Source organism: Oreochromis aureus, linkage group 17, assembly GCF_013358895.1.
Source record: "Oreochromis aureus strain Israel breed Guangdong linkage group 17, ZZ_aureus, whole genome shotgun sequence".
Classification (NCBI taxonomy): Eukaryota; Metazoa; Chordata; class Actinopteri; order Cichliformes; family Cichlidae; genus Oreochromis; species Oreochromis aureus.
Genome location: NC_052958.1, coordinates 33975900 through 33996336, shown reverse-complemented (window position 1 = coordinate 33996336; position 20437 = coordinate 33975900). Strand labels below are relative to the sequence as shown.

The following is a 20437-nucleotide window of genomic DNA, read 5'->3' as shown; positions in this document are numbered from 1 at the left end:
CAAAATACTGCTTGGAAGTTGGCTTGAACAAGAAAGGGAACCATAATGGGGCATACCGCAGAGTAAGAAGCCTGACAATGGCTGCAGTGGATGGCTTTAATCATTTTCACTACACTCCTACGAAGTTCTTTGCCTATTATGACTTCTGTCTTCTCAGCTGTTTGGTGGCCCTTGTTCCCAACTCATGTAGAATAGCTTGCTGTTGCTTTTTGTGCAGTACTTCTGCCTGCAGCGTTCAGCTGTACTTAGTGTGCTTCCCTATGTGGCAAGACATATAATGGTAAAAGAGAAGAAAAGCATAGAAAGAAATACAGGTGGAGAAAGAATGAGGTCAAAGAAATAGAAGGGTTTGGCGCTGACTCACTGTTTCATAGCTGTTGGCAGCTGTTTCTCTACAATGCCAATAAACAAAAACCTCTCCCCTTGGTTGCACTTCATCTTCCACATTAGTTTGACACTCGGGCTTTTTAAGATGGGGAACCATGGAGAGTGTCAGGAAAGATAAGAGAGCGGGTATGACACGCGAAAAAGGGCTATGAGCCAGGCGTGAACCCTTGAAGTACATGGTAGAAAGCTCAAAACGAGGTTAGTCACCAGCACTGCCCCCTTTTGACGCTTGTATTTTTTCGAGAGTCTTCTCCTTTCCTCTCAGCGATTTAAAAAAACCAAAAAAACAGCGAGTGGGAGTAAAACGCCCGAGTCCACATTTTCATTTGTGTGTAACTGGAACCATACCAGAAATAAAATCCCACAAAAGACATTTTATTTACCCAAAGAAATTACTCCCATTGTTATCAGCAATTATGCAAATCCCCAAAGTCATCCCAACATGTGGCCTCAGTTTTTTTTTTTTTATATAGAACATTTTGTTTGAATTATAGAGATTTATCTCATGGTTTTTCCCTTTTTAACTCAAAGGAAAACATTACATCCACACAAAGGACTCCCTCAGGGCGGATAAAAATGGCTCTGCTTTGTGTGAGCACTATTCAGTGGTCTGAAGCGGGAGATGCAGTCTGTGAGATATGTTGTACAAAATTATGTTTGTCTTTATAACCATTTGGCCTCATTACTGTGCGATTAAGTGCCACATCTTGAAACCTTTTGATGGCGATCATGTTTAGTTGTCCTATCTGTAAAATCTTAGGACCTCATAGATACTCTTGCAGAAGGAAGACCAAACGAATGGATTTAACCCCTTTAGCATCAACACACCTCTGACCCACACATAACCCACATACCCCCTACCCCCATTTTCACTTATGTAAGGGGAGATTCCTGGGAACTGTTCAGACAAGTTCGCGACCCCGTGTAGCTTCCCATCAGACTCAACAACAAATTGCATGTGAGAGAGCTGACGCAGCCTCCCGGCTACCACTGCTGTTTTCCACGTGTACAGTGTGGCACAGAGCGAGCTCAGATGTGCTCGGCTGCAGGTGGACAGTGTAGGTGCTGTGGTGTGTGGCATGGTTCATGTAACATGCTTATCACAATCAAAGTAAAGCAAATAATATTATACCTTTTATTCATATCACCAAATTGCTTAGCCTGCTTTCAGTCTCCGTGGACCTCAGTGAGAGCAACATTTTACGGGGCAAGTTTGCAAGCTTTTTAAGTGTTATTAGAAATTTTTATGTAATAGAAAAATTTTGTTGTCACAAAATAGTCTTATAGCAGTAGTTGTTATAGTGGAAGCAGAGGAGCATTTGTTTATCCAGCAACAAGAGCCAGAATGGGAGGAGGGTTAAGTGGATGGAGGATTTTCACCTGAACAACAGCTTAGCAAGTCTGTATAGCTCGGTCTGCACAAACCTTACTGTAGTGTCAAGAAATAGATTTAGAACAGTTTTGGAAGGCACAGGGAAATTGTGTCCCACTATTAGGGGTGTCAGACTAAGACAAGACCTAATTAGATTTAATGTGCCATTCTAGACAGCATGAGCAAACAACATATTTTGCTGTTTGCTTTGGAGGACTTGCTGCAGATCAGCCTGCCAGATCATTTCCCAGATCTCTGCAACATTTAAAGCACTAACAGGTGAAGTGAATCATCTTGTTTCAATGTAACATGCTGCTGGCGTTCATATGGTTGTTACTTTTTTCATGCACCGCCCACCTATATTGTTGCAGACCTAACACATTCCCCATTGCAATGGCATGCATTCAAGGAATGCCGCTTCAGGATGATGACGAGTGCCGTAATCGGAGAGTGCATCCTGCCACGCCATGAATTAGTGGCTCTATGACCATGACCTGACCTGGCTTCTTAACTCCCCTGATCCCAGTTGAATTGAACACACCGCTGGAAATGCTGAAACCAAGACAACCCAGAGGTCCGCCGTCCGGATGGGTCAGTGCTCTTTTGGCATTAGGAAGTGTGCATTTTTGTTTTGCAATTGAGAGTCCGGAGTCATTATTCTGTATTTTTAGGCCGATAACATCACTGCAAAGCATTTTCCAAAGCATATGTTCCTAGATTGATTTCCTACTTTCCCAGCATCTGTTGGTTTCTGTCCATCTCACAGTGTGGTGAAAATCAACATGGAAAGACTTGAAACAGGCTTTGATTTATTTCTGAAAATAAATCTAAATGTAGACTGAGACTGATTTGCTGTTATACAATCACCATGTGTAATATTGTCTACAGCACAGACTGTTTTCATCTCTGCTGCAGCTTCAGTCTTAACTGCTTTCATATCGTTGTATGTGTTTGCATACATAACCTACACCTTTCCCGTTATAGGCGGGAGGTTCAGATACACCGGCTGTCAGTTCTGGTTATTGTTTAAGTTTTTGTGGCTTTGATGCTGATTCATGGGCAGGAATACCTATGGCTAGACACCAAGAAGGAGAAAAACAACACACACTGTGCTTCTACAGTGAAACACAGATAAATAAACACATAAACTACTGTATAAATGTACTTCCTCCATGCTCCCTTTGTGCGCTTTAGATTTGGTTTCTTCGATGTTATGCTAATTAGTGATATTAAAAACCAGCATTTAGTTTGTATATTCCTTCGCCCACACAGGTCAGCAGAGTTCAGGCCTTTAGAAGAGACTGTCTGTGGGAAGCAATCAGCTTATTGCTCGGTCATACTTCACCCACACTTGATGATAAATCTCGGTTTCTTTCTTTTTTTTGTCGGTTTGCGCTTTTTCTTTTTGCCTTTTTCACACTTTTATGCAGATTTTCTCCATCCTTCCAAATCGGAAAACTATCTCAAAAAGTCAGAGAGTGACACGAGTTTTGTGTTTTTTAAGGCAGGGAGGCATTCAACAAGAAACTAATGCTAAAGTTACTGTTGCCAGCAATACCCGGAGAGTGGCTTCTCAGAAATCAATGAACACTGGACATGTAGCGAGCGAGCTGATGGAAACATGCAAGCTCATAAACTGCCCATCATTACTGATAAACATGGTGTATTGGATCGAATGGCAAACAAATAAAAAAAACAAACAAGTGATTTAGGTGATTTGTGCTTCATTGATTCAAATGAAAGCATAATAAAATGAATTGAAATGAGGCTTTCATGCTCACTTACACTTAAAGTAACACAGTAAAAGGGTTGGAAGCCTTTTAAAGTGAAATAGTCCAAAGATAAAGTTTTGGTGCCTGCCTGTATTGCACTTTTTCCCAGCTCATTTTAGTTGTTTAAATTTCACAGTGAGAAACAGTTAAAAGCAGTTGATATGCACTGGTCTGACCTCAGTACATGTGCATACGCTTCCCCAATTTATTTGTTCTAATGAAGTCTCTCTGGGGCAGCGAGAAAGGATTATTGATTTAGCAGAAATTGTGGATTGTAGTAACTCTTTTGAGGCTCCGGTGAGAGCGTAAAATAAATGGGCAAACCATGGAAATGTGCTCTTGTGGCATACAAAGAAAAGCATCTGGAAATTCTAAATGAATCTGAAATAACAGAATGTAGAGCTGGACTATTTTACAAATGACAGCTTTCAGTACTCAACCTGTTGTTGTCACTGTTTGCTGACATAGTAACATAGCAACCATATCTACATGAAAACGATGAGGATTGAAGTAAGGCATGCTGTATTTTTCACTTTTACTGCTCAGCCACAAAAGGCTGATGGGGTATTGTCGTCACCCCGCTGGGCGGGCAGCGGGCGGCTTCAAATGAATACCACAGGTGTATCTACTGAAAATCTCAGGCGAGTTCGAATCTCACTCAGCTCGACCTCAAGGTCAAAAACAGAGGTCAAGCTTTCTGAAAATCTTGTGAATGCAATAACTCAAGAAGGAAGTCATCTACAATTTTCAAATTGATACATCTACTAAAAATCTTGGATGAGTTTGAATTGCAGTGACCTCGACCTAAAAGTCAAATTAAGTTTTCTGAAAATCTTGTGAATGTGATAACTTGAGAACAAGGCAGTGTAGGTTTTTGAAAGGGGCGCGTGTACCAGCAGGCTGAGGGGTAGCACTGGTGGCTGTTGGTATTTTTTGTATTCTCTCTGCAATCTCACCATATTTGATTGGAAAGTCAAGAAAAGCGTGATAGTTATTGATTTTAATCTGCAGTCTTCATTTCGTAGCACTCTGTCTCTCTCATACACACACAGTGTTCAAGATAGCTCAGGTCGTTTCCACTTGAGCAGTGACGTCCGCTCTGTGGTCAGTTCTGTTACAACATATAAACAGTCTTTTCCCTGCCTAATGGCCTTATCAGAGACTGGCCTTCCTCAGGATGTCTGTCTGCTAACCATAGCCCAGCAACACAAACACACACTTGTTTAGAGTGGAAAGTCCTGGTCATTATTAATGTATTCCGATTCCGATTTCGATGCTCGTTTCACTGTTTTTCCTATTTTAAAACTATCTTAGTCATGGGTATTTGCTACTCTTGAACAGACAGAATTTGCCCAGGCATTGCTTCAACTTTTTAATAAAAGTCAAGAACAAGCTGCATTAAGGGGATTCAGCCTGGAACTGATCACATTATTGCAGCTGCTTAATTTGCAGTGGTTGCATCCCTACCTGTGAGATAGATGGAGAAATTCTGATTTAATGCTCAGTCGGTGGGCATAATGTCAAGAGTGGTGCTTTATTTCACTCTTGAATGATTTTGTCAAGATTTTGACATTTTTTAGCGTTAATGAATTCAGCATTTGCTGCCTCTCTATACTCCTCCTTGGAATACACAAAGTAACAGAGGCTCACAAAAAATTCACTGTTCAGAAACATTAAAGTAGAGCATCGAGTCAGTTAAACTTCTGGGATATTGATCTGGTCAGTAAAGTAGCAGAGGGGGTTGTTAATCAGTTTTAGCTAATTTGGTGTTAATGAAATTAACAACAGGTGCAACAAGGAGGCCACTAACATGTTTTTCCTCCTTATCTTTTCTGTTTTTTCACTAGTTTTGCATTTGGCTAGGGCCAATGTCACTACTTGTAGCATGACACAATACCTGGACCCTGCAGAGGTTGCACAGGTAGTTCCATTTCTCCAGGATGGAACATCAATATGTGCCGTTGCCAGAAGGTTTGCTGTGTCTCTCAGTCTCAAGAGCATGGAGGCGATTTTGGGAAACAGGCAGTTACTTGGAGAGCTGGACAGGGCCGTAGTAACTCATCAGCAAGACCAGTATCTGCTCCGTTGTGCAAGGAGGAACAGGATGAGCTATAAAAAATGACCTCCAGCAGGCCACTGGTGTTAATATGTTAACATTTATGACCAAACAAGCAGAAACAAACTTCATGAGTGTGGACTCAGGGACTAATGTTATCTAGTGCGTCCTTTGCCCAACACCATGGAGCCTGAATGGCATTTGCCGTCATTCAGCATGACTTGTTTGGTGTTGTGTTCGGGAAGACATATCCATACAGGAACACACAGACCTCTACAGCGTAGGCCTCTGCACCCTGACTGCCATTAAATATCGGAGGGAAATCAGGAAATCGGAAGGACTCATTGTCAGACACTACACTGGTGAAGTGGATGCTGGATTCCTCCTGGAACTGACCTCTTGTGACGAGAGTATGCAGGCAGTTCCTGCAGGATGAAGGAATTGATACCATTGATTGCCCCCTGACTTGCCTGACTGAAATCCAATAGAACTTATATATTTACTTATTTTTAAACATGATGTCTCAATCCATCCAGTGCCACCCGGTTGCACATAGGACTGTCCAGTAGCTCAGTGATGCCCTGGTCCAGATATGGGAGGAGATCCCCCAGGACATCATCAGTAATCTCATGAGGAGCATGCCCCGAAATTGTGACCATGCATACAAGCACATGGGGGCCAAACAAACTACTGAGTTGCTGCAATTAAATTTCCACAAAATGGACTAGCCTACCACATACTTTTTTTTACTTTGATTTTCAGGGTTAATTCAGTCCTCTGTTGGTTAAAAATGTTCATTTCTATCAAGAGTTGTGTCATCCTTTAATTCCTAAAAAATCATGGAGCATGATTTTTTTTCAAATTGAGGTCTTATTTTGAGTATTTTATCTGTTCCTTTAATTTGTTTGAGGAGTGTATGTAAGTAAGGCAAAGTTTTGTGGGGCTAAAAAGGGGGCTAGTAGAATCTTCCAGCAGCACTTCTCAAAGTGTTTATCTTGGGTGTTATTCTTGTCTGTGTCTACATGTGTGATTTCCATGAAAGAATGAGAAAACAAGAACAATGAAAACAAAGTACACATTCTTTTTGGTGGGGGTCACAGCCTTTAATATCATCAGCTGGTGCTGCAAGGTTAGTCTAGACTATATATGGACTGGACCTTCAGACTGTGTGCACACTGAAGCAGTGATGTATGGCTTCAATTATGCATACACACGACATGCATTTCAAACACTGGAAAAGCGATGCGACTATAAATTAAAATCAGTTTGAAAGTTCTGGTGAGCCAACATATTTGCTAAATACTGTAAATCGTTCTTGCTTGAATAATGTGGAATAGTGCAGTATTGTGAAAAGAACTGCAAGCCTACCCATGACTCACAGATGCAAAATAATATTTATTACATATTAGGAAGGCCTTGTGAAAAGGTAGATTAACTGGATGAAAACTCCCCTAACAAAACAAATGAGTCTGAAATTTGTTTTTAATAAATCGTTCCTTGCTGCCAAGTTACATTTCATAATTGTGAAATTTTACTATGAACCATTTTCCTACATGTCATCTTCCCAGTTTAATGTATAAAACTGACTCATATTTCCAGACCCTGGTGCGAAAGCACAGTATATGAGTAAAAACTGAAAACTTTGTGAGTAGATGACGTTTTAGTTTATTTTGAGAAGAAAACTTTTATCTCCAGAAGGCTCAAAGCTGCTGGAAGTGGTTTGAGAACTGTGAGCTTTGCCAGTAAAAACAGTTTTTGGTTTTTCACACTTGAACACACTCAGACACAAGCATACACATACTGCAGACGACACTTGCATGGATAATTGTGTGTTGCAAGAGTTGGCATAAATCCCGGGCTGCCAGTTTGCTAAAACTGTAACAATATTATACAAAATTATTTTGCGAGACATAGCAGACATTTAAACTGATTAGCTGGAATGTTCCTAACAGTATAATCTAAATATTTTAATTGCTGTTCCCAGAACTGCGATGATGAAAAAAATGTATGCTAAGTCAAAATATTTGACATTGTGATCCAATCAGAGGTGAGCTGAAGACTTGCACGAGTCTTAGGTAATAGTGAGTTATGAATTCAGTGCCTGGTGGTGACCACTAAACATTAGCTGTAATTACAGGCTGCATATAACAAATACTTTTGTTTGCAGACTTTTTTTCTTTGTAACTCCCACCGTTGTGAAAACATTCAGTATATGACTCGAAGCTGTTATTCTGAACAGTGGAGTGCAGCAGTTTTTATGTTCTCACACTTACACACAGCCACACGTATTTAAAAACATACATTTGCAGAATCCTGGGGTGTCAGACTTTACATAATGCTGCTTTGTGTTGTTTTAACATTTTAACTGCGTGTTTTTACCTCAGCTGGAACACTGAGACTGTTGATATACAAAAGACTTTGTCACAAATGCCCCACTCACGAATGTTGGCCGGTTGAATTATTATGGTTATTATGGTTCATACAGTTCAATACAATTCTGATCACTTCAGTAGCAAATTATAACAACAGTTACCTTTATATTCTAAGGTCAAGACATTAATATAATACAGAGAAAACCACAACAATCAAATGCTATGAGCAACCACTTGGGTGACAGTGGGAAGGAAAAACTCAATTTTAACAGGAAGATCCAGGCTCAGGGAGGAGCAGCCATCTGCCGCGACAAGTTGCGGGTGAGAGGAAGAAGACAGAACAAAAAACACACTGTGGAAGAGAGCCAGAGATTAATATGTTCAGGGGATCATGGAAAGCCCCCACTTAGGAAGCCCAAGTATGTGCTATAAGGTTTTTAATATAAGATGGGGTCTGATTAAAGCCTTGTACATGAAGAGAAGGGCATGAACCACATGAAATTCATTACTGAGGGTGCTGCACATATCTACGTGTTGATTTCCTGCTGCTCTTAAATTGTGCATGAATGCAATATTAAGTTATTTGAACCTCTCTTGAGGCAACAGCTCACTTCACAAACTTTGCCTCCACTTATAAGTTACATTTTTCTTTTGTTTTAACACAAGAGGAACCAGGATGGACAGACAACATCACTGCAACATATAATGAAAAGACAGGGGAGGAGTGATCCTCAAGAAGTCCTTAGGGTCTGAGGTGGCATCTGATACCTCCTGACAGGAGAGGTTCATGTGATTGGGAAGGGAGAAGTTTAGCCCCCTAGGCTGCATCACACCCTCTTTCAGTCTGCTGCTTTAGATGAAAGGATGTGAGCTGATTGTGTGCAGTGTGTTAGACATATATCGAGAGGGATTTAGCCACAGAAACTGTGAATATTGTCTGACTTCATGCTTGACAAAGGTTCCTTGTGCAAGTCAACGCCCTTAATAGGTTTAAAAAAAATCATTAATATTTAAATACAACACACTCCCATGTTGTGCCTCTCTTAAATTCACTTAATCATTTGAAACAGCATCATCAAAACAAGCAAAGTGGTTTAAAGTTCACATTAGCAGTTTAAGTATCATCAGTGCTAGTGTCCAGAATGTAAAATGTACCCTTTTGGCCAGACAAAAGGAAAGACCATCGCATACAGATTGGTGTTGCTACCACTATGCGATATATATCCCCATAAAGATTCTGGGCCTATCGATATATTTGTGTGCTCTTGTGCAATGTTAGAGTCATTACTTTAAAAAAAAGTAATGTCTTGCACAATAATACAGTTACAAAGTACACCAACAACCAGAGGTTTCTTCCTGTTAAACAGGCTTTTTTCCTTCCCACTGTCACCAAGTGCTTAATAAGAAGAAAATAAGCAATAAGACAGTAATATATGATGAATAGTTTATATAATTGATGATAAATATGATGGATGATGCTTAATTAATGAGGATACCTAGAAGAGCTTCATTTTAACTTTGAAGTTTTAGCACCAAGCTAACAGCAGAGTTGGAGTGGATCACAGAAAAATGTTTTGACCACTGTGACTCTATTTTAGAAACAGGTACAGGTAGACTTAACGCACCGCTACAAGCCTGACTGCTCATCATTGCTTTTGTCACCTGCTGAAAATCAAGCTTTGGCTGCTCAGCTGGAAAGTAATATTGATTTCTCCACTCCTGAGAAGGTGTACACTTTAGTCTCCTCACTCCATACTAGCTGAAGTCAGCTGATTGTTACAGAAGTGCACAGTAAAAGGTCACCTTTGATGCCTTTTTTTGATGAACTTATGTAACTCAACTGTAACTTTAGTGTGATGACTTAATATACCGAGTTACAAAAACAATGTAATCTGATTACTTTGCACACATTATGACCAACACTGCTCATATGACATGCTGGATTTTTTCTTTCTTTCTTTGCATGCTGTGATGTCAAGCAGCTCTCGAGTAGACGTTTGCACACACTCGTGGAGAGGAATTAGCATTGTTGGACTGAGGAATTGGTGCAGGAGTGAGATAAGAGATAGGACCCATTAGCCTGGGCAGTTAGCCTATTTAAAGGCAGTTAATTATTTACCTCATTTACACTATAGAGCCAACCAGGCTAGGCTGGGTTTACTCATTAGACTGGTTTCTGTTATCGAGCCAGACTGAGATAACTTGGGGGTTTACTTGATAAATTTCACAGATATGATAGTCTAGAGCACCTTGAAAGTAGTTTGATCCAGTCTCGTGTGGCAGCACTGTAGAGGGGGTGGGTAATTTTGAGTCCCCCAGTAAATATTACAGTGTTACACAGGGTGTGATCGTTGCAGGGTTGGACCTTTAAGCCCAGAGGCAGAACACACAGACACTACTGCACATGCACACAGCCCAGAACTAAGTGTGTACACGCAACAGTAGGTGCATGAATGAACACAAACTTGTACTTAGAAAGAGGTGCATAAATTAAAAAACAGACAAGACTGCTCTGTTGTTCTGTTGTTTTTTGTTCAAATCATGAGCTTTATAAGCTTCTATTTCTATGCCTGCTTGGACGTTTCTGTGCTGTTAACACGGGCTGTGGTGGTTCATTACCATGCATTTGTGTGTCTGTATGTGTTTTTGTTCGTGTGTTTTCTGTTGAGCCCATTTGTCTATTAGGGTGTTATTTTTGTTTTTTTCTGGGCCAGTTGGTTGCACCAAGGAGGCTGGTGAATCTATCACACTGAGACAACTGATCTTCTCTTCTCTTCTCTTCTCTTCTCTTCTCTTCTCTTCTCTTCTCTTCTCTTCTCTTCTCTTCTCTTCTCTTCTCTTCTCTTCTCTACCTCTGGCACCATATGCCAACACATCCCCTCTTTCCCACCCATCCTCCCCTCCTCTTTTTCAGTTTTTTTTCTCGTACTTTCTCTGCTGATATTAAGAGAGACAGGGTCAGTAGCATTCACAGAAACAGGAAGGACAGGAGGTGAGAAGAGCTACATGGCAGGTGAGAGAAAAAATGCCCCCTGTGAATTAACTCTGTTTTTCTTGCCACTCTTCATTTTTTCCCCTCAGCTTTCATGTCTCATGAACAATTTGCCATCATTCACCGTTGTTTGCTCTGCTTTTTTTGTTCACCTTACCTTCCTCCTTCCTCCCCGCTCTATTTTTACAGTCTAGAACACGGGTCACATGTGTAGGAGCCTCGGATGTGTGAGAAAGAAAGTGTGGAAAAGGGAAAGGGGTGTATGTACAGGATGTGCACGAGTGTAATGGAGAGAGGGTAGTATTGTTCTGGTCGGACAATGTTAGCGCTCCCCCACACAGCTTTGGCAGCGATATATTTGCTGGAGATGTAAAAGGCAGCACACAATAATGCATTAAGACAAACACAGTAAAAAAAGAGATGACATGCTAAACTTGTGTGCGTTTTTCTGTACATGCAAAGGGAAGCAAAGCTGGAAGTTTTGCCTCTATGCTAAGAGCGATAGAGTGTGAATTCATAAGTGTTGATTTCTTTGCACAGACCTCCCGCTTGTTCTGCAGAATGTGCCGCTATACCAAACTGAATTGCTTTCCTGCACTTATATTCTGCTGGCTTCAAGCCGACTCGTCCTCTCTGGCAGAATTATGTGCTTGCATGCACGTTTCCATGTGCTTCTGTGCACAGATCATTTACTTGATTGCTTTACTGTGTTAGAATTTCCTGTTTTTATGCAAAATCTGTACGTGTGTTTACTTGTGTGTGTGTTTGTGCGTGCACACGCCTTCTGTGTTTCTGTGTAAGTAGAAAGCCATAATTAATGAGCAAGGGGACCCATATTTATTTATAACTCATGTTAACACACTCACAGAAACACATCTCAGACCGCTTACGCTGTCACTTCCATAGTTTACGCATGTTACGCATACATTCTGTATGTGTGTGTGTTTGAGAAAGACTTGCTTTTACCTGTCAAAGAGGACATAACGTCACAGCTCTGTAACTGACTCTCCGCTGTTTGTCATGTTTCACTCCTTTTTATCTTTGACCATCTAAGCCTTTCAAATCCAGACTGCATAACCTTAGACATTCCTAATCCCATCTGTCTTTCTGACAGATGTCACAGATTTATTCCGTTTTCTGCAAATCTCTCTACCCTTTTTTGTCAGCATCGTTTCACCAACTGTTGACACATCAATAGTCAGATGGCCCAAATGCTAATTAGCTTCACCACCGTTATTAACATCCATGAGGGGAAGTAACCATAATGCTAACGTATCTCCAACTAGAATGAATAATAGATGGTACGGCGCCTCCTTTATCGCTAATGAAAGCCTGCAGCTGTTCCTCATTTTTGGAATACCACTACAGAACGTGAGGAAAAGATAAGCTCCTTTCACTATGTCTATGGAGGCATACAGAGCTCATGCAATAGGAGACAGAAGAGATGCAGAGATAGAAGAGATAAAAGGCAGTTGCAGCGAAGGCGTGGCATAAGCGTTATCTGTCCTTTGACAGACAGCGCAGAAGCAGGACAGGGGTGGTTGCACTGAGGTCGTGTCCACGCTATTACTGATAAAACACTGCACTTACCCTGTCAGCCCCTCACCCATTCTGTATTTGAAAACAGCTAATTATGTTGTAGACTGGTGTCATAAGACTGAGTAAAAATGGAAAATTTGTTTGAGGCCTTAATAACATTTATTACCAACTATTAAAGGGCAGATGTAATTACTTAAGCAGGACATATTGCCTCAGTGGACAGATGGGCTACAGTATCTGAAAAACATTCATTACATTTAGAAAGGGTTACATATGAGTGGAGCTGTGTCCATGACAGTTCTACTGAATGCCCAGTAATTCCACTAGTAAAACAAACTAAACAAGAACAGTAATGTAATTTTCTACATATTCATTTTGTTTTCTTTGTCCTTTCTTTAAATGTGCAGGCTTTTGTTATTTCCTCTGTTGAAACCCATTTTAATATACGTGATGTAATAGGCACATGTGAAATGTAAAAATTAGGCCAGAGGTCAAATCTGGCATGGAAACTTGGATATTTACAATCCCAATATATTAATCTCATGTCCCAAATGTTTCCAGTACAAACAAATGCAGTAGCATTTTAAGCATAGTTTTAAAGATAACAGATATTTCAGAAAGGTTTGACTTTATTTGACCTTGAAGAAGAATCTCCATATATTATTCCCTATATGCTCATTTGTTGTCAGTACAAACACTGGAAGTAAGAAACATAGTTTTAAACAGGTCTGTATAGCAATATTATCACTTTGACCTTCAGATCTATTTACTGACCTTGAAGGAGAGGTCAGAGGTCAAATGTTACACAATATTTTAAGTCTTTATATGGTACTTTTTATATGTTGACAATACACACCACACTTATAAGAATCATAGTTTCTAAGTCATAAGGCTTTTTGTCAATTTGCGACCAATAAATCATTAAACTGACCTTGAAGACCTCTGTGGATGAAAGACAAATTCTAATGGATTTTTAACATCCCCACGCTACCCGTCTACAAAGTTTTTTTTTATGAGAATTCATACAAAACACCTCATATGACCGGGCGGAGAGAGGTATTGGGTCTTCACACCTCCGTTCACCCCTGGGCCGGAGGGGGAGTTGGCTGTCAGGTTGGGGTCTGGGCTGCTGGGCCTCCCTGCTGCTGTAGGACCGGGGGTGGTCTACTTGTCTCCACCCCAGAACATGGGTAAACAACTCCTGGGTCTGAGGGCGGCGCCTGGCGCCCGTGGCTCGTTTGGGCCCCTTCCGGAGGGTGGGGGGCCCTTGGTCTGCTCTAGCATAGCAGGTTCCTGGCGTCGCCGCAGCCCTGCGTGGCTTCTGCTCCGTGGCTGCTGAGTGACCCCACCGTTTGGGGCTCTCTTTTAGCTCTTTTCTAGGAGGGTGGTGCTGCTGCCCCTCCAGTGGTCCTCCTTGGGCTCATGCTCTGGGGACCCTCTAGATATCTGGGGCCTGGATCTCATGGATCCACTTGGGAAAGTAAATCTGCTGGGCATTTTTCTTGGCCTTCAGGTAATAATTCTGATTGCTACAGTGCTGAATGGGACAGGCAAAAAAGGAAAAAAAACCGAATTCATATAAAACCTTTTGAGCTATTGTGTTTACAGACACAATGACATGCAGGTATGCACACTCGCAAAAACATAACACCCTCGGTGGAGGTAAAGACAAGATTTATTGTGTTGCATTATAGAGTAGACGCATTTATTGCTGAATGGTAAACTAAATCTTAAAGCTTTGTCTTGTTGACGTGCAGTGTGTATGTATTTCATTGTTATAAACTGTTTAAACCACTGCACAGTGGCCCACTGAAATCTCAGTGTGAAAATCACAACCACGGTAGTAAATATCCACACAGTGCCACTTCCCCACAGTTTCTATTTTTTTCTGAAATAACTTTATTATAGTGTAAGTTATGCAATTTGTGTGGTTTTCAGGAAACCTCATGATCAGATATGTTAAGACTAAGACTCCTTGGAATTTATTTTTACTTTACTTACATGTTAAAAAAAGCAAGGCAGAAATATTTGGCAAGTTAGGCAGAAAGCTCGGAGTTCTCCTTCATGAGTCGAATACATCCTGAATGGTCTTTGTGAATCATCAGTACAATACTTGGGGTCTGCAGTATTCTTTTTAAACAAAGTTCTTTGTGTGGCGTCCTAAAACCGGCAAGTGCATAAAAAAAACATTGCTTTGTGCCTTTTGGTCTTTTTGTATAAGGACCCATTTCTATTGTTGGCCTTGAGCTTAGGAAAGATGTTTTTTTTCCTTCATTCTGTGAATAACTGATAAGAGAGACGTTGTAAGGACTTTGCTGATAACCAGCCAACAACTGGAGGTAACTAGTGAACTCACTATTGTACAGACATCTGATTATTACAGCTACATTAAAATTCATGCTCCTTTCAAAGACGGATTCTTATTAAACTGTCCAATAAAGGCCATATCCTGAATTTGCAGTTCTTCCAGAGAAAAAAAACGGCTCTTTTAACTGACCTATAATAGCTTGCTCACTGCAGCCCTGTGGGAAAATTTTGCCACTGTTTAATGAAGCCCATAGACAGAAGTTCCCTCTCTCATTTTCTCTCAGGAGTTGAAAGCCAGATGTTGTTTAGCACGAGGGGAACAATCTGGCCCCTGATGAATGCAGACGCTGTTAGACTAAACTTGACTGGATCATACAGGATTAGGACTGAAGATGAACTAGAATAGACCCAAAGGTCTGGAGTGAAGTCAAATAATGATAAATTGGACCAGAAGATGTAATACAGCAGGACCTTATTCTTGTAATGCACTATAAAATAGACAGAGATAATCTTAGACTGGAGTGGGATGGCCCAGACTCTACTCAAATAGCTCTTGTAGAGCAGAGAGAGATTGATCTGTTCCTGCAGAACACAGACAGACTAAGCTCTGCAATATCAGATAAATGTCCCCCCAATTCACTCCTTGTATTCTGGATGCTAACAGCATTCTTTGAGCTGCGCGAGCCTAAACTTTCCAGTTCCCAGTTGACTTGTCGGTAAATTTTGTTGCACAGTAGCAACAGAGTCATTATGCAAAAACTGTTATCTGCACCTGCAATTCATCAGATTGAACTAATTGCACCGTCAGCTGCGTCCTTCACTCACACTCGTATCAAAGGAAACGCATCTGTAATGTGACACAGATGAGCACGAAATGGGTAACACCAGATTTAATGACACCCCCCCCCCCCGAAAAAATGTCTTGATGCATGCTCAATCATCCAGGTAAGTAAATCCCAAAAAGTTGATTCTGGTCTTTGATCAATGATCAGTGGACTTTGATCAGCGGTTGTTGTTTAATGGTCATGATAATTTGCATATTCATGATCAAGGAACTGACCTCTCAACCCATTGTTCATTCGGTGGTGCTGGTTTCAGTCATTGTGCAAATGTACTGTTTATAAGGTTGGGGAAACCTGCAGTCAGCTGAGGCTGAAGAAGTCTTTTGGATGAATATCGAAACGTTTCTCCCATTGAAAACGCTACGTCCAGATAAACAGAATCACCCTTTTGGGACCGACTGAAAACAGTCACAAACCTGATGACAGCTCTCATAGCAGCGAGATGAATGCTGGCTGATTGCAGAGGCTAAAACATCCAGCAGAGAGGAGTCTCAGTGAGACAGCGATGCCAGTTATCAAGCTAAAGTGAAATTAGCTGTGATTATACCAGAGTAATTAAAGTGACATGTGTAGATTTCTTGACATCACTATGTTACATGAAGCAGGACTACGGTGCTACGGACACAAAAGAATACCTATGTTATATTTTCCGAGTATACCGCTTCTTGAAACTCATATTTTAATTAGAAAGGCTAACTGGTCATATACAGGAGCACCTATCTTTACACGCTTAGTAACACAGCTCACGCACGTTTGACTTTGATTAGCATTCATGCAATATGACTCCCTGAGTGACAGAGGAAGAATAACAGTACGCATGCTGATATGTATCCATGCCATGAATTGTGGCTTTCATAACATTTTTTAGAATTTTTTATACATCGAAGCACAAATTGTGCTTTAATGTATAACGCACTATAAATCATCATCAGAGCCCACTGCTCTTTTAATGATTTGGAAACGCCATGAAGTCAGTTTTACTCAGCTCTAATTACATTTCTTATGCTTTCTCTGTATTGTAATATTGATATTATTGGAGCACAATAATATGAGCGATTGTCAATACTGGTGAAGAACAGATAAACACACAGGGATGCTCTAATATTTTAGCGAAGTTTAAAGAAATGTTCCAGTGTCGAATCATTTTAAATTGCATTTGCTTCAGTTTGTTCATGTTCTTAGGAAAACCAAACCAAGTATATTGGAGTGGATTTAAAATCAGTTCCAGTAACCTTGAATGATAATATGGCACTTTTAAGCATCCAAATATGGCTGCAAATTAAGCTCTGGTTGTCCCCACCATGGGTTTCTACCTCTGACTTTATACTTGTTGAAACTGCACTCTGGCAGTCTTGTGCTGTCATAAGCTTTTAACAGCAGTAGTTTGCATATTCACATCTTTATCTGTATCCCTGTGTTTCTCTCCACATGTGCTCCTCCTCAAATTTGTTTTTATCTCGGGCTGAGAGTTGGCACATTAAGCTGGACGCTCCTGCTCGGATTCTCAGGGCAGTACAAGGGTAAACAGAGATAGCTGTTCCCATGCATGTCGGTCCTGTGATAAGACCTTGGGACCTGTGTTACTGTCACTCAGCCTGCCCGTTATTCTTTTAATCTGCTGCTGCGTGCATTTTCTTTAATGTCACTTTCACACAGCTGATGAGCACTTGTGTTTGAAGCGCCAGCTGCAGTCAGTGCACAATGCTTCAGAGTATATGAGAGATTGTAGTGAATTCATGGGTAATTTCTTTTTTATGAGATAAAGTTTGAGACAGAAAATGAGAGAAGGGATGCTGGGAGAGCCAGGAGAGCGGGAAAAATGAGAGCGAAACCGCTCTGCTTGCATGAGATACGAGTACATCTGCCACTCCCGTCTCTGCCTCTTTTTCACTTTCTCACCCACTTTTCTCCCTCTCCCATCCGCCCACCTCTTGCCTCCCGCTCACTCTCTCCAATCTCATTTCCTGCTGTTCTGTCTTCTATCCAGTCCTGCTGTGTGTCAGTGTATCCGACTAATTCAATCTCCAGTACACAGGCACTCCAGTGTAATGACCCATGACATTCAATTAATGCTTCTTGGTAGGTTAAGTCACCAGTAATTGTATGTGTGTTTGCCTGATGTGCATGTGTGAATCCCTGAGTCACTGCTGTGTGTATAATCTGGCAAGGGTGACAGCCAGGGTACACGCATTTGATGCTCTCGCATAAAGTAAAAAAACACATTGACTAAATAAATGTTGGTGTTGATCTCGTGGTCTGTGCAAAAGAAAAAAAAAGAACATTTATCTTAGTGTGGTTGGGGTTTCTATACTGATGACATATGAAAACCCCCAGCTGTCAGTACGGGCTTATTTACTGTACTGTCATTACTCTTCCCATTATCACCATCGCTGCCTCTCGACCAGCTGTCACACTTATTGGATTGGTGTCGAGAGACTGCGGCACGTCCTTTAAGGGGGTTACGTGCGTCTGAGAGACACGGAGTATTCAAACACAGTGACTCAACCTGACGCACGTGTGAACCTACATGGTGAAGGCAGAGCTAGCACACACACACACACACACACACACACACACACACACACACACACACACACACACACACACACACACACACACACACACACATAAATAAACACTGACAAAGAGAGTGACTAAATTGGTGCTGACACACACAAACAGTTTTGAACACTCACACTCGTGGCCTCCTTTTAGCTTCGTGTGGCCTCTAGCAAATACTTTCAATTTGGATTAGCATAGCCTTTTGGAGCTTTCAGCTCATACTCATTATGACTGTAATCCAGTGTGTATTGTGCATCATCAGTGTCACCGTGGGCTTTCAGTATTTAATTACTAGTCTAACCTGGGTAATCTTCTAGTTATGCTAAAATAACAGTGCCTGCAATTTAGAAACATATGCCTTTAACACTATAGACTGATTGATATGTCTTATCATTTATGCTAATCATCCACAGTACACTGCTTAATGTAACACGATCCTTCTGTTGCTCTGAGACCTTCATTAAACACACACACACATTAGGAATGACTTTAATTAAAAGAGGAAACTTTAAACAAAAGTCCTGTAACTTCCACTTTAGGGAAGGTCAGGTAGAATGCGTCTCATGTGGGAAAACTATAGAAGCTCTTTTTTTCCCCCCACATTTGCCCTCCTCATCCCATCTTGTCAAACCTGTCTGTCATTTTGAAACTTTTGTTTTTCTTCTCTCGCATCTTACTTATCATCTAAACTCCACCTTCTTCTTCTGCTTTTCGTCCCTGCTCCATTTTCTTCCATTCTACCTCTGTCTCCGGTAATGATCTAATTAAGACAGGTTTTGTTGCCTGCCCACTGTGTATAATTGCCACCGGGGTGTGCCTGTACTTCGCTCTGCAATTACCAGCATCATTCTTTTGCTCCCGAATCAGCTAATTAAGCCTTATGGACAGCGAGGTGATCGTAGCCGCATTGAGCATCACGAGGAGTCAGGAATGCCGGTTCTCTTGTCTCACTCCTGGGACACACAGAAATAGTGGATTTGCAGTGGTTGCCATGGCAGCCATCGCCCTGTCAGATTGTGTGCAGCGACTGTCAGTCAGATGATCGGTGTTTCTCTTTGTGTGTCTGTGTTTATCTGTTCATCTGTAACTGAGACAACAACTTTGCTCTAGGTCACCTCTTCTTTTCATTATTAAGGCTCAGTCTGCACAGGAGGGGACAGGAGGCCAAATAGAGCTTGTCACAGCTCCTGTTTAGGTCCCTGGGTGGACTGGCTGTCATTTTGATTGATTATATTGCCATCTCATGTAATGCTTGCCTTGCAGTATGTCCTCACTCAGCAGTGCCTGACACATTTTTCCCACAGACCAGACCACGAACTTGCTTCAAAATAATCTCAGCACTTTGTGGTGCAAACATTTGATTTAATTTGGTGCATGGTTGCTTGAAAATGTGATCATCTGAATTGCTCCTGCAACAAAAATAACAACTGGTTAGTCAGTAGTGAGATTCTTCATGCAGGTGACTTTTTTTTTTCAATGTTCTCATCCATACGTCAAAGAAGTCATCACAAATGGGAAAACTACCTCTTAAAAGACAGCGTTTCCATATTCCCATTAGACTTTTATCTTCTTTGAATCTAAATACAGCATCAAAACAAGAAAAATGGCTTTCACTGTTGCACCGTTGTATCCATCGAATCAGCTGTCTGCAGTGACTTGAAACTGAGTGCTAGAGGTATTATAGAATATAGAGCATCAGTGAGGGGTGTGAAACACTCCTCTGTAGTATTCATATACTACATATAATATTGTGGAACTCCTAAAAATAATGAAAATGCTAATTTAAGCCTCTTAAGCTACCTCAGGTGTCGACGTTTGAACTCCAGTGCTTATTAAAGCACAGCCTCGGGCACTTATGTGCTATATGTCTCATACATAGCAGGTATCCTCTACAGTGCCATAAATTTGCATGGAAATTGCGTGAATAATGTGTGCCTATTTTCTAAATAGCCTTAGAGCTGATATTTGGCTGCAAGCGTTTAAATCTTCATTTAATATGGATTTGAACTGTGCAACTCACTCAAAGTTGGGCAAATTGCCGTTATTTTTACTGTGAGTATTGGATATTTTATTAGAAGCTTTTAGTCCCTAAAAGTTTTGACTCCACATTCTGGATTGTTTTCCCTCTCGCATAGGTCTACTGTGCAATAAACTAATTGTAAAAAAAAAAAGTCATAGCAGCTCTGGTTTATTGGCTTCTCCATGTGGAACAAATTATGCAAACATCTGTGAGCTT

The 20437-nt window shown here is 41.0% G+C and overlaps 1 protein-coding gene across 4 annotated transcripts in view; it reads left to right on the top strand.

Moving 5' to 3' along the window:
* kank4 (KN motif and ankyrin repeat domains 4) overlaps window positions 1–20437 on the top strand; it is an 83904-nt gene that overhangs the window by 43204 nt on the left and 20263 nt on the right. The window contains exon 1 of one of the 4 annotated variants that reach the window (XM_039600667.1): window positions 2128–2350. The exons of 2 other annotated variants lie outside the window; for them this stretch is intronic. The gene's annotated coding sequence lies outside the window, so the exon portion shown is untranslated. Of the gene's footprint in view, window positions 1–2127; window positions 2351–10893; window positions 10973–20437 lie in introns of those variants that run through there. One more of the 4 variants, XM_039600665.1, reaches the window with a different exon arrangement.